General features: G+C 42.3%; 1 protein-coding gene across 1 annotated transcript in view; it reads left to right on the plus strand.

Moving 5' to 3' along the window:
- Positions 1-4,620: 4,620 nt before the first annotated feature.
- Positions 4,621-12,437, plus strand: part of TGFBR3 (transforming growth factor beta receptor 3) — a 219,799-nt gene continuing 211,982 nt past the window's right edge. Inside the window, exon 1 of the mRNA XM_004455570.5 lies at positions 4,621-5,236. The gene's annotated coding sequence lies outside the window, so the exon portion shown is untranslated. The remainder of the gene's footprint in view (positions 5,237-12,437) is intronic.

The raw sequence follows: 12,437 nt of genomic DNA on the forward strand, positions 1-12,437 counted from the left end.
GGCTTTCAATTCTTTTGGGTATCTACCTAGAAATGGGATTGCTGGGTCATATGGTAATTCTATACCTAGCTTTCTGTGGGATCATCAAACTGTCTTCCACAGTGGCTATACCATTTTACATTGCTACCAGCAATGAGTGAGTGTCCCTATTTCTCTGCATCTTCTCCAATACTTTTTTTTTTTTTTAATAGAAGCCATTCTAATGGATGTGAAATGGTGTCTCATTGTGGTTTTGTCTGAGTCTCTTGTACTAATTAAAATGAAGTCCGTCAATTTGCTTTCTTTAGGGTAACTGAATATCAAGAACAATAGGGGGAGTGGAGGCGGCTCAAGCCACTGGGCACCTCCCTCCCACAGCGGAGGTTCAGGGTTCCGTTTAGGTGCCTTCTAAAAAGAAGACGAGCAGACAGTAAGTGCGAACAATGAGGGGGTAGGGAGAAATAAAGAAATAAAATAAATCTTAAAAAAGGAAAATAGGAAGGAAAGGATCAAACAATTGGGGCAACTATTTGGATGAAAGATACCCCAACTCAAAATGAACAGTAATACCCATATATAGTCTTTTTTTTTTGTTCTCTGCTGGTATATATAGTCTTTTTTTTTTGTTCTCTGCTGGTATTACTTTTTAGTATTACTGAAATCAAGATTTAGCTGACAATCTAATGATGAGTTCTTGGATCTTCTATTAAAGATTCAATGATCCTAAGAGCTTTGGTTGTTTTAATTACACCTTTATAAAAAGAAGAAAGAAAAGGAATAATTATCCCAATACTTTTGGTGAAAGTGATACAGGCCCACTGTGGAACAGTTGAGCATGACTAAGATGATGACTCAGGCTGAGATGGTACCCGTCACCCATCTCTTCGCTGTGCAAGCCTCCTGGAATTTGATACCACCCTGGACAGAGAGGTTGGGGGAGAACCTCAACTGACAAAGGGCTCACTGGGGAACTTCAGTTCAGTTTGAGAAAATGAAGAAAGCCACACTTGAATTGTGGCTGAGATTTATAATATTCGCAGATATTAATACACATCCCTGGGGATCCTTTTCTTCTTTGGTCCCCTGGAGCATAAAATAATATGTCATTGTTTGTGATATGTACATCTTTTCATCTCCAGGCCAAAACAAAAAAAACCAAAAAAACCCAAAACAAAACAAAAAAATATATATATACACATATAAAAGAGAGGGGACTATCTCCCTGCCGGCCAGCTAAGGAGGTGGGGTGGGGTGGAGTCCTCCTCTGGATTCCCAGTTCCTACTGAAGGGAGAAGGAGGCTGCACCACAGCCCCCAGGAGCTAAGACCACAGGATCTCAGGGGGGTTTGTTGTCACTATGAAATGGTGTGAGGTTTCCTGCTTCATCAGAATCCCCGCTGAGCGGGAAATTGAAGGTGTATTGTGGAAACCTCCATTGGAGGCTCCTGCATGGACACAGGAAATGGCGAGTTTGCAGGAACTCAGGTTTCTTGTAAAGGAATTTGCTTTGAATTTTTTTATTTCCAAATTCTCTAAGGAACTGTCCAAGCCTAAATCAGGTGTCTGTTTGGGCTTTGCTCTTAATACACATTCATCCGATATATTTTTTTCCTCGTTATTTTGAAATTTACTGGCTGCAAATTTGATCAGTGAAAACTAAATCCTAATCCTGGATATAGATACAGAAAATGTGGCATTAGATTATGATAATATATAAAACACCTACAGGTATGAATTGGAATCTTTACAAGCGAATTTTAGAATAAAGTAGTAAATCTGAGCAGAAAATCGGAGCACATACTTGTGGCGCTTGCAGACCAGTGTCCTGTCACAACAGTTTTGGAGCAGCGTTTGGTTCATGTTCTGTCACACATTCTTAAGAGTAGTTATGCAATCGCCTCTAAGACGTTGGCTGTATTAGACAAACTTTAAAGTTAGTATCCCTTTCCCTCCTTTAATTGGGTGAAAAGGATCTATTTTTATGTAGTGGTGGTCCTGGTGGGGCAGTATTTCTCCTAAACAACTTTCGTTTTTATTCTTTAAAACATTGAAACAATAAAGTTTTAGAAATAATGATAAAAGCGTCTCTCCTCCCCCCCTTTCTCTGTTTCTCTCTCCTTCCCTCTCTCTCTTTCTCTCCCTCTCTACCTGAATGGAAGCGGGCCCACTGTGACCTCCAGCCCAAAATGGAGGTTCAGAGCACAGACTCTGCAGCTAGGCAGCCGGGGTTACTTCCTGGCTCTGCCAAGTCATGGTTGTGTGACTTTGGGTCAATTCCTTAACGTTTTTGCACATCATTTTCTGATCTTTAAAATAAGGACAACAGAGTTGTTATAAGGATTAAATGAGTTCGCATCTGTTAAGTGCAGTTTGTGCTAAATTCTATGTGAGAACTTGTTAAAAAGCAACTGCGGGGAGTTGGCTGTGGCTCAATCAGTTGGGCTCCTGTCCACCATATGGGAGGCCCTGGGTTCGAGTCTCTGGGCCTCCTTGTGAAGGCAGGCTGGCCCATGCGCTGCGGAGAGCTGGTGCAGCGAGACGACCCAACAAAGAGAGACAAGCTGATACAGAAAAAACGTGCAGTGAATGGACACAAAGAAGAGACAGCAAAGAAAGGAACAAGCCACAAGAGTGGGGGGTAAATAAATAAATAAATCTTTAACAAACAAACAAAAACTGAGCACGGAGGTGGCTCAAGCCAATGGGTTCCTCCCTCCCACATGGGAGCTCCTGGGTTTGGTTCCTGGTGATGAGCATTCAAGGAACAGATCCAGAGCCCAAAACAGTGGGATGGAGAATGGGAAGAAATAAATAAAAATAAACCTTAAAAAAACAAGTAAACAGATGATTTTTCTGATGAATGGCCTTCAGAACTTTGAGTTGTTTGCTTTTATACGGAAGAAGGGTAAATCGAGTATACTGCATTAGTGACATGCACAGGTTATTATGAATTTGTTCAGTTGTCTGCTAATCAGCAGAAGCTGGAGACATACCACTAAATATGAGTCATCATAAACGTGTGGGCCCATACCTGTAGGAGGGGTGGTTCCTTGTGAGAAACACAAGCCCCAATAAATCACTGAGACTCCCTGCTGTCAAGTGTTTTTCTGCAAGTAAGATAAAGTGCACTTTTTTATTTCACTCCCCTGCCATTGAAAAAATTCAGAACAAATGACCAAGATGCCAGTTTGGACCAAAGGAATCTTGTATCTCAAGGTAACAAATCCTGTAAGTCAACCGCAGTCCTATGTTATAAGAAACCAATGAGAGCAGAGAATCCATCCTCCACTAGAAATCAGCTAATAATGACCCTGAGAAGGTAGATCTCTACTTGGGAACTAAAATTAAAATTTTTTTTTTTTTGCTGTATGCTTCAGGTATTTGGATTGTGCTAATAATATCACATTTTAATATAAAATTTAAAGAGAAAACATCGCTGTAGATATCATTAGTTTTGTAAATACTGATATAATTTCTAATGTTTTTCCATATCATCTTCTGAAACTAATTAAGTAGACATGAGTTTTAAAGTCCTTTATTGAAAAATATGTTTAATATTGCCAATCCATAAAACTTTGGTGACAGGCCTGATGGCTGAGGATTTGGGGTCTTGAATACTTTGTAACTTGACTGTATTATAGGAGAAATCTAAAGGCCTTGAACTTTGACTATACACAGGCTGAGGGTAACTCCAACTAGAAGGCTTGTTCCTTCAGGGTATTAGGCCTGTGTGTAATCCCAAAGCCAAGATTGAGACCTCTTATATAATAGGTGCTCAATAAATATTGGTAAGGAATGACTGGTTCATTGAGGAGGTTTTGAAGTAATCCAGGAATCATTGATGTTTTCCATGTAATTCTTCCATATAATAATATTAATAATAATATAAGGAGGCTTTTCATTCCACTCTTCAACGTATTAAAGTCCTAAGACCGTAAGTGCTTTAGAGTTGGACTAGATCTTAGAAATGCCCTACACCAAGCTCATAATCTTACAGAGGAGAAAACAGGCTTGGAGAGTTTGAGACATTTGTCCAAGTTTACACAACTAAGCCCAAGACTGGAGGCATAGCTAAGCCACAGGCATTTTACCTGCCTATTTGTAAGACAGTGTCCTGTGACTTAAGTATATTTCTTAATAGGGAAAACAACAACGACAACAAAAACGGGGTGTAAATTGGCATATCAAAGTGGTGGTGTTCTGAATACTCACTTGTAAATTCCTGCACCTTACAGTTCACATGTACATGTATGCTGGAAACTACACAGTGCACACGGTCCTACACACTGGACCAAGCTCAGGGTAACACCAAGTAATGCTGACCTACCTCCTTTGTATTAATTTATTTAGCAAGTAGGGACAAGGACTCTGAGGTCTCAGCTGTTTAAGGGAATCAGGCAAGATCCCGGTCACCATCGGGGCATATTTTGAGATTACAAGTAGGATGGGAGATTGGAAAAAGCAAACAAGGACAGAATGAATGTGTGTGGGGAGGGTTGTGCTGGGGAGCGGGCAAGTGGGCGCGATCAGATGACTCGAGGTTTTAAAAATTTTTATACCAAGATTGAGGAACAAAATAAAAACCCAACTCCTCGAGAGAGCCGTGGAAAGTGTGAAGGAGCCAGTGAGAGGGCGAGAGACACTGCAGCCCGCGCTCCGGCCCGCGCGCTCGTCCCGGAGGACCGGGCCTCTCTACCCACAGCACCGACCCGGGCGCGCCGCAGAGCTCCTGCTGCCCCTCCTTCCTCCGCCCTAAGGGAAACGCAGGCTCCGGCAGCGCTCGGGGCTCATCCATCAGCCGGGGAGGAAAAGGGGGAGGAGAGAGGAGGCGGGAGGAGGAGTTTCTCCGCTGCCCGGAGCCCCCGGGAGGGACGGCGGAGTGGGAGCGCCCTTCCCCCCGCGCGCTGATTGCTGTGGCTTCTTGCCCGTCCCCACCCGCGTGTGTGAGAGGGAGTGCGAGTACGCTGGGTCGGCACGATGGGGGTAGTCGAGGGTTTCGAGGACGCCGAGCGGCGCTTTCCTCCTCCCAGTGAGTGAGGAGGGGAAGTCGGAGGCTCTCGTGCCGGGCCACTTTCCCTGCGCGATCCCGGGAGCTCCCTGCAGGAGGTGAAAGTCCCGCGGCCGCTCGGGATGGCGTAGTTGTGCCGCTGCGCAGCAGCTGCCGGAGCTCGCCGCCGCCGAGCCCAGCGCGGAAACTTTGCTCCGCTTTCCTGCAATTTGCCGCGGGTGGATCTCCGCTTGACACGCCGCCGCCGAGGTACGTGCCGGCCCGGCCCCGCCGCCGCTTGCGCTCTCGGGCCCCGCGCCCCTCAGCCCCGCGCCGGGACACCCCTTCGCGGGCTCTGCAAGCTGCGCGGGGCCCGTCCTCGCAGAGCGCGGGTTTCTGTGCCTGTTTTACGGTCCGGGTCAACTTCGGCTACTGGGACCCCGGGCTTGGAAGGGCAGCGTTGGGCGGGCGTTGTTTTCGCTCGGGAGGAGCCGGGACCCACGGCCTGTGGTGCGCGGGGAGCGGCCACCCCGGGTGGGCGACGCTCAGGTGATGCGCTGGGCTGGGGAGGGATTCTCCTCTCCTCCGCGGCCGCCTTCACGCTTCCTCTCTGCGGTTTCTTTTGACCCGCGCAGGGCGCGCCGGCCACTTCCCTCCGGGCGCGTGACAGCAGTCGGTGGGAGAGGTTTGTTGTGGGTTTTTGCACTCAGTGGCAGTTGGAGAGGCTGCGGCTCCGGCGCTCGGCACCCACGCGAGCTGCGCTCCCGGCCGGCCGCGCCCTCTGGGCGACACCGCACGCGCAGCGTGGCGCCCCCGCGCAGCACGCACCCGGCATTTTTACTTATTAGCTGCATTTTCCCGTTCGTTTGTCGGGTTCATTAGTGTGTTCATTTGGCTAGAACAACCTTGGAGATCTTGGGTTGTTGCTAGAAGAGAACTCTGCTTGCAAGCTTGTTCTTGTTAGGGTATTCGCTCCACTTTCCAGAATCACGTAGTGTAAGGCAGTCGGCGTATCGTGCGTGAAGTATCTTGGCAGAGTAGAATGTGATGGATTTGGGTTCCATATGAAATGCTGGGGGAGGATACGCACCCCGTTTCCTTAGCTGTGAAATGGGTCTAATGATAGATCGGTCTTATTAGATTGCTGTGAGGATTTAATGGCTTAACGTATGTAAAGTGTCAGAACAGTGCTCGGCCAGGAGCTAGCTCTGCGTGAGCGCCCCCGAGCCCTGCGGTGGCGGGAGGAGAGCGACGAGCTCGGGGGTGGCAGGGGTGCCAGCCTCAGATCGAAACCAGGCGTTTTCTGAGAGTTTCATCTCCCTTCGAAGAAAAGTGAGCCTTAGGAGGAGAGAAGGAAAAGTCTCTACAAGTAGCAAAAACACACGTCAAGACTTCTAAATTTTCTTGTAATAGTACTTCAGGCTGCAAGTAGTTACTGCAGTGTGAAATCAGCTGTGTCTTTTGGGTAATACTAATAGCTAACATTTATTGAGCCCGGTCTGTGCCAGATACTCTGCTAAATGCCGTACGGACCCAGTCACACTTAATCCTCTCATCAACACTATCGTCAAACCCCACTACTGACCCCATTTTACAGATAAGACACAAGAGGAAGTTATCAGTCCAAGACCACAGAGTTTGACGTTGTCTGTCCGAGATCACAGAGGTGAAGTTAACTGCCCAGGATTATACAGAACTTTCTGTCCGTTCTGCCTTCATAGCCATCTCAGAGCAGCAGGTGCAGTTAGGTTTGTGTGCCCGTCGGTCCATGCGTCCACTCTCATCTTCAGCGACCCATTTGAGTTGAACTTGTTATTTCTTGAACTACAAATCAGCTGTGATTTATGTAGATGATATACTTAGAGGAGTGCCAAATTACAGCTCCTCTGAAACTGGCTCCAAGTAATTATAATTAGAACTCTGACTTGTATTAATTAATGACTCCAGTCTAAATTTCTTTTAATAATTCTCCTGACATTGTTGATCAGCATTATTTGGCTTCCTTCTTAGGAAACAGCTTGAGGCTGGCATCGGAGGCAGGGAAATAATTCTTACCCCCTTAAGGGCTATTAAAATAAAATTGATTTCATGCCATTGTGTCAGCTAAAGGATGTTGCTGTTTCTTGGTGTTCTCTGCTTTGGCTTTAATTCTGCATTGTTTAGGGTTTCAAGACTTCAGCATATTTTTTTGCACTTCAGTTTGTCTTTGTCATTTGTCAACTGTAATTTTTCCTGTTTTGATGGAATCTGACTGTTACATGGCAGCTTTGCCCAACAACTGTTGATTCAGCTCATGTTTTTAAATATAAAATCACCAGCTTTTGAACCCCAGCACTTCAAAGGCAACCCCTAGGGAATTCATTGTTATTCTGAGTATTAGCCAATAGGGGGAGTGTAATACTATTGATGTCTGTAAGGCGCATAACCAGTATGTAGGGTATATACATTTTAGATGTGAAAAATGTGGCTTAATCTAGCTAACTGATTAAATCAGAGTGGCCGTAAGGGCAGATATATGTCAGATATATGTCAAGAATTCTATTGTGGCTGGGCAGATTTTAAATTCACATGTAGTTTTTTTTTTTTTTTTTTAATGTTTTCCTTAATGCATGTACATAAAATAATTTTGTGTAGTTTGGATAACATTTCAAGTCATCTGGGGGAACTGCAGTACGGAGAAATCCACTGGGAGTCCTTTTGTAATGATCCTTCCTTGTCTTTCGTAGAAAACTGGACAGAGTGATGCCATTATCATTTTTAATTAACATCTTTCAAGTGCAAGACAATAAGGGATTGAAATCCTAAGTAACAGCAATTCTATTACAATGCATTCTTCAGAGGTTTATATTTAAGTATAGTAATAGTTTGATAGCGTCATGTTTGTCCAGTGTAGGTTTAGGATGTGTTTGTAGTCACTCATCTGTAAATATAAACAATACTTAAGAGTAAACGTGCTTGAAGAAAGTCAAACAAACTTTTAAAAAAGGTTTTCAATCTCTGTCTGCAGTTTTGTAGGCCAGTTTGCTCTCTTATTTCTTGTGTAATCATGTAGTATTGATGGAATTTTTTAAAATAATCATCCCCCCACCTGCCCTCAGGTGGCTCCCTCATCTCTTTGCTTGTTGTTTGCACTCGTTTTCTGCTCGTTGTTGTTTTTTTCCTCATCTGCTCATCTGTTTTTTCTTTAGGAGGCACTGGGACCTCCCATGTGGGAGGTGGGTGCTCAGCTGCTTGAGCCACATCTGCTCCCAAATTTTATTTCATTCTTCAAGTTAAGGTCGAGGGATCCCATTTTAAAATGACTTTCGAATTTGGTCCTTTCTTTCTAAATCTCAGCATTGCGCTTATGTTTCAGACTAGCATCTTATTTAGGATCTAATTCAGTTTTTCATGTTCTGATCTAATTTACTTATTCAGCAAACATTTACCAGTCCCCTGCTGCCTAATAGTATAGTTCTTGGGCTTACAATTTGGCAAATTAACTGTCCTCATTCACTCAACTGATCGCAGGTGGCCAAGATGGCCTAAGGCTGGCTGGGGTTTAGCGGTGTAAGCCATTCTGGATTTTCAAGACTGGATTGCTTGAAGTGTAAACTATTGTCCCATTCTTTTTGAGATTGAAAGGAATGAATCCTTTCCTTTTGCATGCAAACTTGTTAAAAGTCATGTAGCTGCTTGCTTTTCGGAGGGTAGATTCAGAAATGTCTATTAGAGGGCTAAGCAGGTGATCACTGCTGACTTGTGGAGTACCTAAGAGATGACCAGTTTCCTGGCTTCATAAATATGTGGAAGAGTTTTGACTTTACATTTGAAGTTTAATAGATAAAGCAATTAGAATATAGAGGATACCTGGTAATTATTAACAGTGCTGTAATATTTTTCCTGGATGATTCTACTCTGGTTAATTCATCCCCACTCTAGAAAATTCATTTTGAAAATTTTTTTCTGTTCTCATTGCTGATGGGCACAATAATTGTTAACTGTCAGATCCGTTAGTTGAAGGACAATCTTCATTTTTCTTTTACCAGTTGTTTAAAAAAATATTTTATCACTCTTGCAGTCTTTCCAGTGAAAGATTTTTCTTATATTTTCACACTTAAAAAATGTTTGAGTTTAAAAAATGCTTTTCACTTTTTGAAATTTGTGTAACTTGAGTTAAAGAACTGTTTTTTAGGGATCTTCACCTTAAAAGCAATCTTGTATTGCCCTACTAGGAACGTGGACAATTTTGAATGTAAGACAGTGAGGTTATATGAAAAAAAACTTCAGTTAGCCTTTAACAAATTCAGTGAGGACGTTTGTGGTTTTGGAAGAAAATTACTGCACCAAGATCCACAGCAGTAATTTCTCTGGTTCCACATCTTCAGAGTAACACTTGAAATGATAGCATTGTCTCTTTGTAACATTTCATAAAATACAAAATGGTTTGGTTCTTAGTCAAGCTGAAATAAATCAACACAGCTTGGAAGGGCTTACAAAAAGGATCTCGGTTCATTTCCTGGGCTCTGTCCATTTCTAGATTTTTTATTTTCTATCTTTTGAAATAGCACATTTGTTTGTTAACCGACATTGAGCTTTATTTTCCTCTGCCTGCAAGGTCTTTGCTTAAGATTTAGCACAGATTTTTGAATATTCTCCCTTCCTTCTTGGAGAGTAATGAGTATTATCTCTCAACCAAGATTGTGCAGTATGCATTGTTTGAAGCAACACTAATATAAATTTCTGGGTGAGGCTACTCTCATTTGGCCACTATTATACATTCTTTTTTCTTCAATTTTCCAGGCCAACGATCAAGACTCAATAGGCTGATAGCTTTCATTATACTTAGGAGGTAGGAGATCATATTTAAAAAGAGGTTTACCACGGAGGGTCAGGAACATGGGCCCCAGAATGATGTCTTCAGGCCTTCCAGATAGGCTTAAGATAATTAGAGGGGATAAAAAAGATTAATGTCCTGTTTTTGCTGGTGATTCCTTTATGCTGAAAGTTTCTTAAAAGCCTGGGAAGAGGATCCACAGGGATGTGTAGGCTGGCAAAGTTCATTTTTAGAAATTGTTAAACTGTTGCCACAATAATAATTTAGATTTAAGCCTGAAGTGTTAGCTCTATCTTCACTTTAAGAAAAGGACGCTAATGAAGAGGCAAATTCTCTATCCCTCAGACCCTGGACTCTGAGGGGAAGAGGGCTCTTGGGTGTTATTTGCAGCAGGAAGAAATATCTGTTTTTTGATACTTCCAAGCTCATAACTCATTTCCCTGGTACATGCTGAAAGTCCTTTTTTTGTGTGTGTAAAATTCCAGATGGGCAATTTATAAAAACATCTTTATGTTTTTTAGTCCCTGAAAAAATGATCCTTAGAAAACAGACCTCATAGATACTAGTCCTTGAGTTTTCCCGTTGATCAGATTGCCCTGGGAGAAGGTCTGCAGTTGAAGAGCAAGATGACTAACTACCAGGGATGGGTGGGAATGCCAGATGGAACAGGTGGAGGGCACAGCAGAACTTTGGGTTTCATTTTTATCCCTTATTATGCTGTCTTATTAATGGAAACTTGATGAACACATACTTCTCTTGGCCTGTGACAAGATTCCCTTTTGGGTGTATAATTCTGTTAACATTTTTAGTGATTTATGTGTTTGGAAAGTATGAAGTTGGTCCTTGGATGCGATAACACATTGGTGGTATTTGCTGACTTTATTTCATAATTAGCTAAATGTATGATAATTGCTGGAGCAGAATGTGGGTTGTTTTTTTTTTTTAATACTTGGAAGGTTATTTGAGGTGAAATACTTAGATTCTAATCTCAAAGCCCTGTGTTCATGTGGTAAGCTTAGTACTTTTGTGTGATGCTGTATTCGGAGTTATCTCTTTTCTGGTTTGTTCTTTAAAACAAAACATACTCAAACACAAAACTCTCTTCTGACTGTCCACAACGAATAAATGTCTTATTTTGTTAAATTAGACTTTGTACAATTGGCTGGCAAATTAAATCCAACTTGGAGGGAAAGCACCGTTGACTCATTACATCTATTTTGCACCATTGCAGTGTAAGGTCTTCCCTATATGTGTGGGAGAAGTTTCTGATCTAAATGGGCATGTTTACTACGCCTGGGCTTCATCATTTTGTCAAAGCTTTTCTGAATAGACAAACCTCTTAATGCTCTTATTTTTGTGTCTTTAGAGAGATTGTATTACCATATGTTCATAATATACCATAGAAATCATGAAAAAATATTGAGGCTAACGACCCATTTTGTGAAGACACCTTTTTTTTGTGTTTTGTTTTTTTTTTTTTTTTTAGTCTAGTATGCTCGTTATTCACTACAGTTGCTGTACAACCATTGGATGGGTCATGTTTTTGACACAAGAACCAGGGAACAGATGACCTCCTTGATATATTTCACATTTTTCTATATTTTTGCCTTTTTCAGTTTGTGGCATCTTTATTTCATCATTAGGTGGTTTCTCTCTAAGATATTCAGGGTTCTAATTTCGTTCAGTGTGTGGGCTAATAAGGAAATTTCCTGTAAAACCAGTTCTATTAAATTCTTGAAAATACCTCTGCAAAGTATCCCATATATATATACCATCCTGGGAACTAAAATATGACCTTTGTTTTTTTTTATTTTTAGAAGGTACTAGGAATTGAACCTAGGACCTTATACATGGGAAACAGGTGCTCAATCCCTCGAGCTACATCTGTTTCCCAAAGAGAGTTGGTTTTTTCATTTGTTTTTTTTTTTGTTTTTAGGAGGTACCAGGGATTGAACCCGGGACCTCGTAGGTGGGAAGCAGGTGTGCAACCATATGAGCTATGTCCACTCTCCTACCTTTGGTTTTACTCCTTGACCTTGGGCAATGTTTTAAATGGAAGACAGTGAACATAAGTAGGATTCCATTTAATTTGAACAGGGAGGGAAATAAAGCGGGGAGGGTGTAGTCTAAAGGAGAAAAGTCACGTATACTTAATAATAGGGGTCTTAAATGTTTTCTTTGGAATTAATGTATTTTTCAAGTAGGTGTGTAGGTAAGAGGTTTGCAAAAGAAATTCTGCTAAGATTGAGATTCTGTAGTTGGCAACTCTTTCAGCTCTGAAGATCTTGTTCTCTAAAGCCAGGAAAAAGCAGTCTGTTTCTAATTATATGTATCACAAAAATAGTGAAATTAAGCCAAGAAAAATGATCATTTGGGGGCTGGATTGCTTTTTTGTGGATGGTAAAGGGGAAAGGGTTGTAGAGACACATTTTAAAAAATCTAGTTTTTCTGTTGGCTTTCAGATTTTTTTCAAGCTCTCTGTAGTTGGAAATTAAGAATAATTTTAGGATTAAAGGCTTTCTCTTCCTTCAGCTCCTCTCTGTTTCTCAGAGAAGAAACAGAAGGGCAGTTAGGTAGTTTCTGTCATGAAGTGGGGGATTGGTCCCGGTGTCCTGGGGCCTGGCTCGGGTCTGAATGGGGACCGCCTCATGGCAT

The sequence above is a fragment of the Dasypus novemcinctus genome, chromosome 9, assembly GCF_030445035.2.
Source record: "Dasypus novemcinctus isolate mDasNov1 chromosome 9, mDasNov1.1.hap2, whole genome shotgun sequence".
Lineage (NCBI taxonomy): Eukaryota > Metazoa > Chordata > Mammalia > Cingulata > Dasypodidae > Dasypus > Dasypus novemcinctus.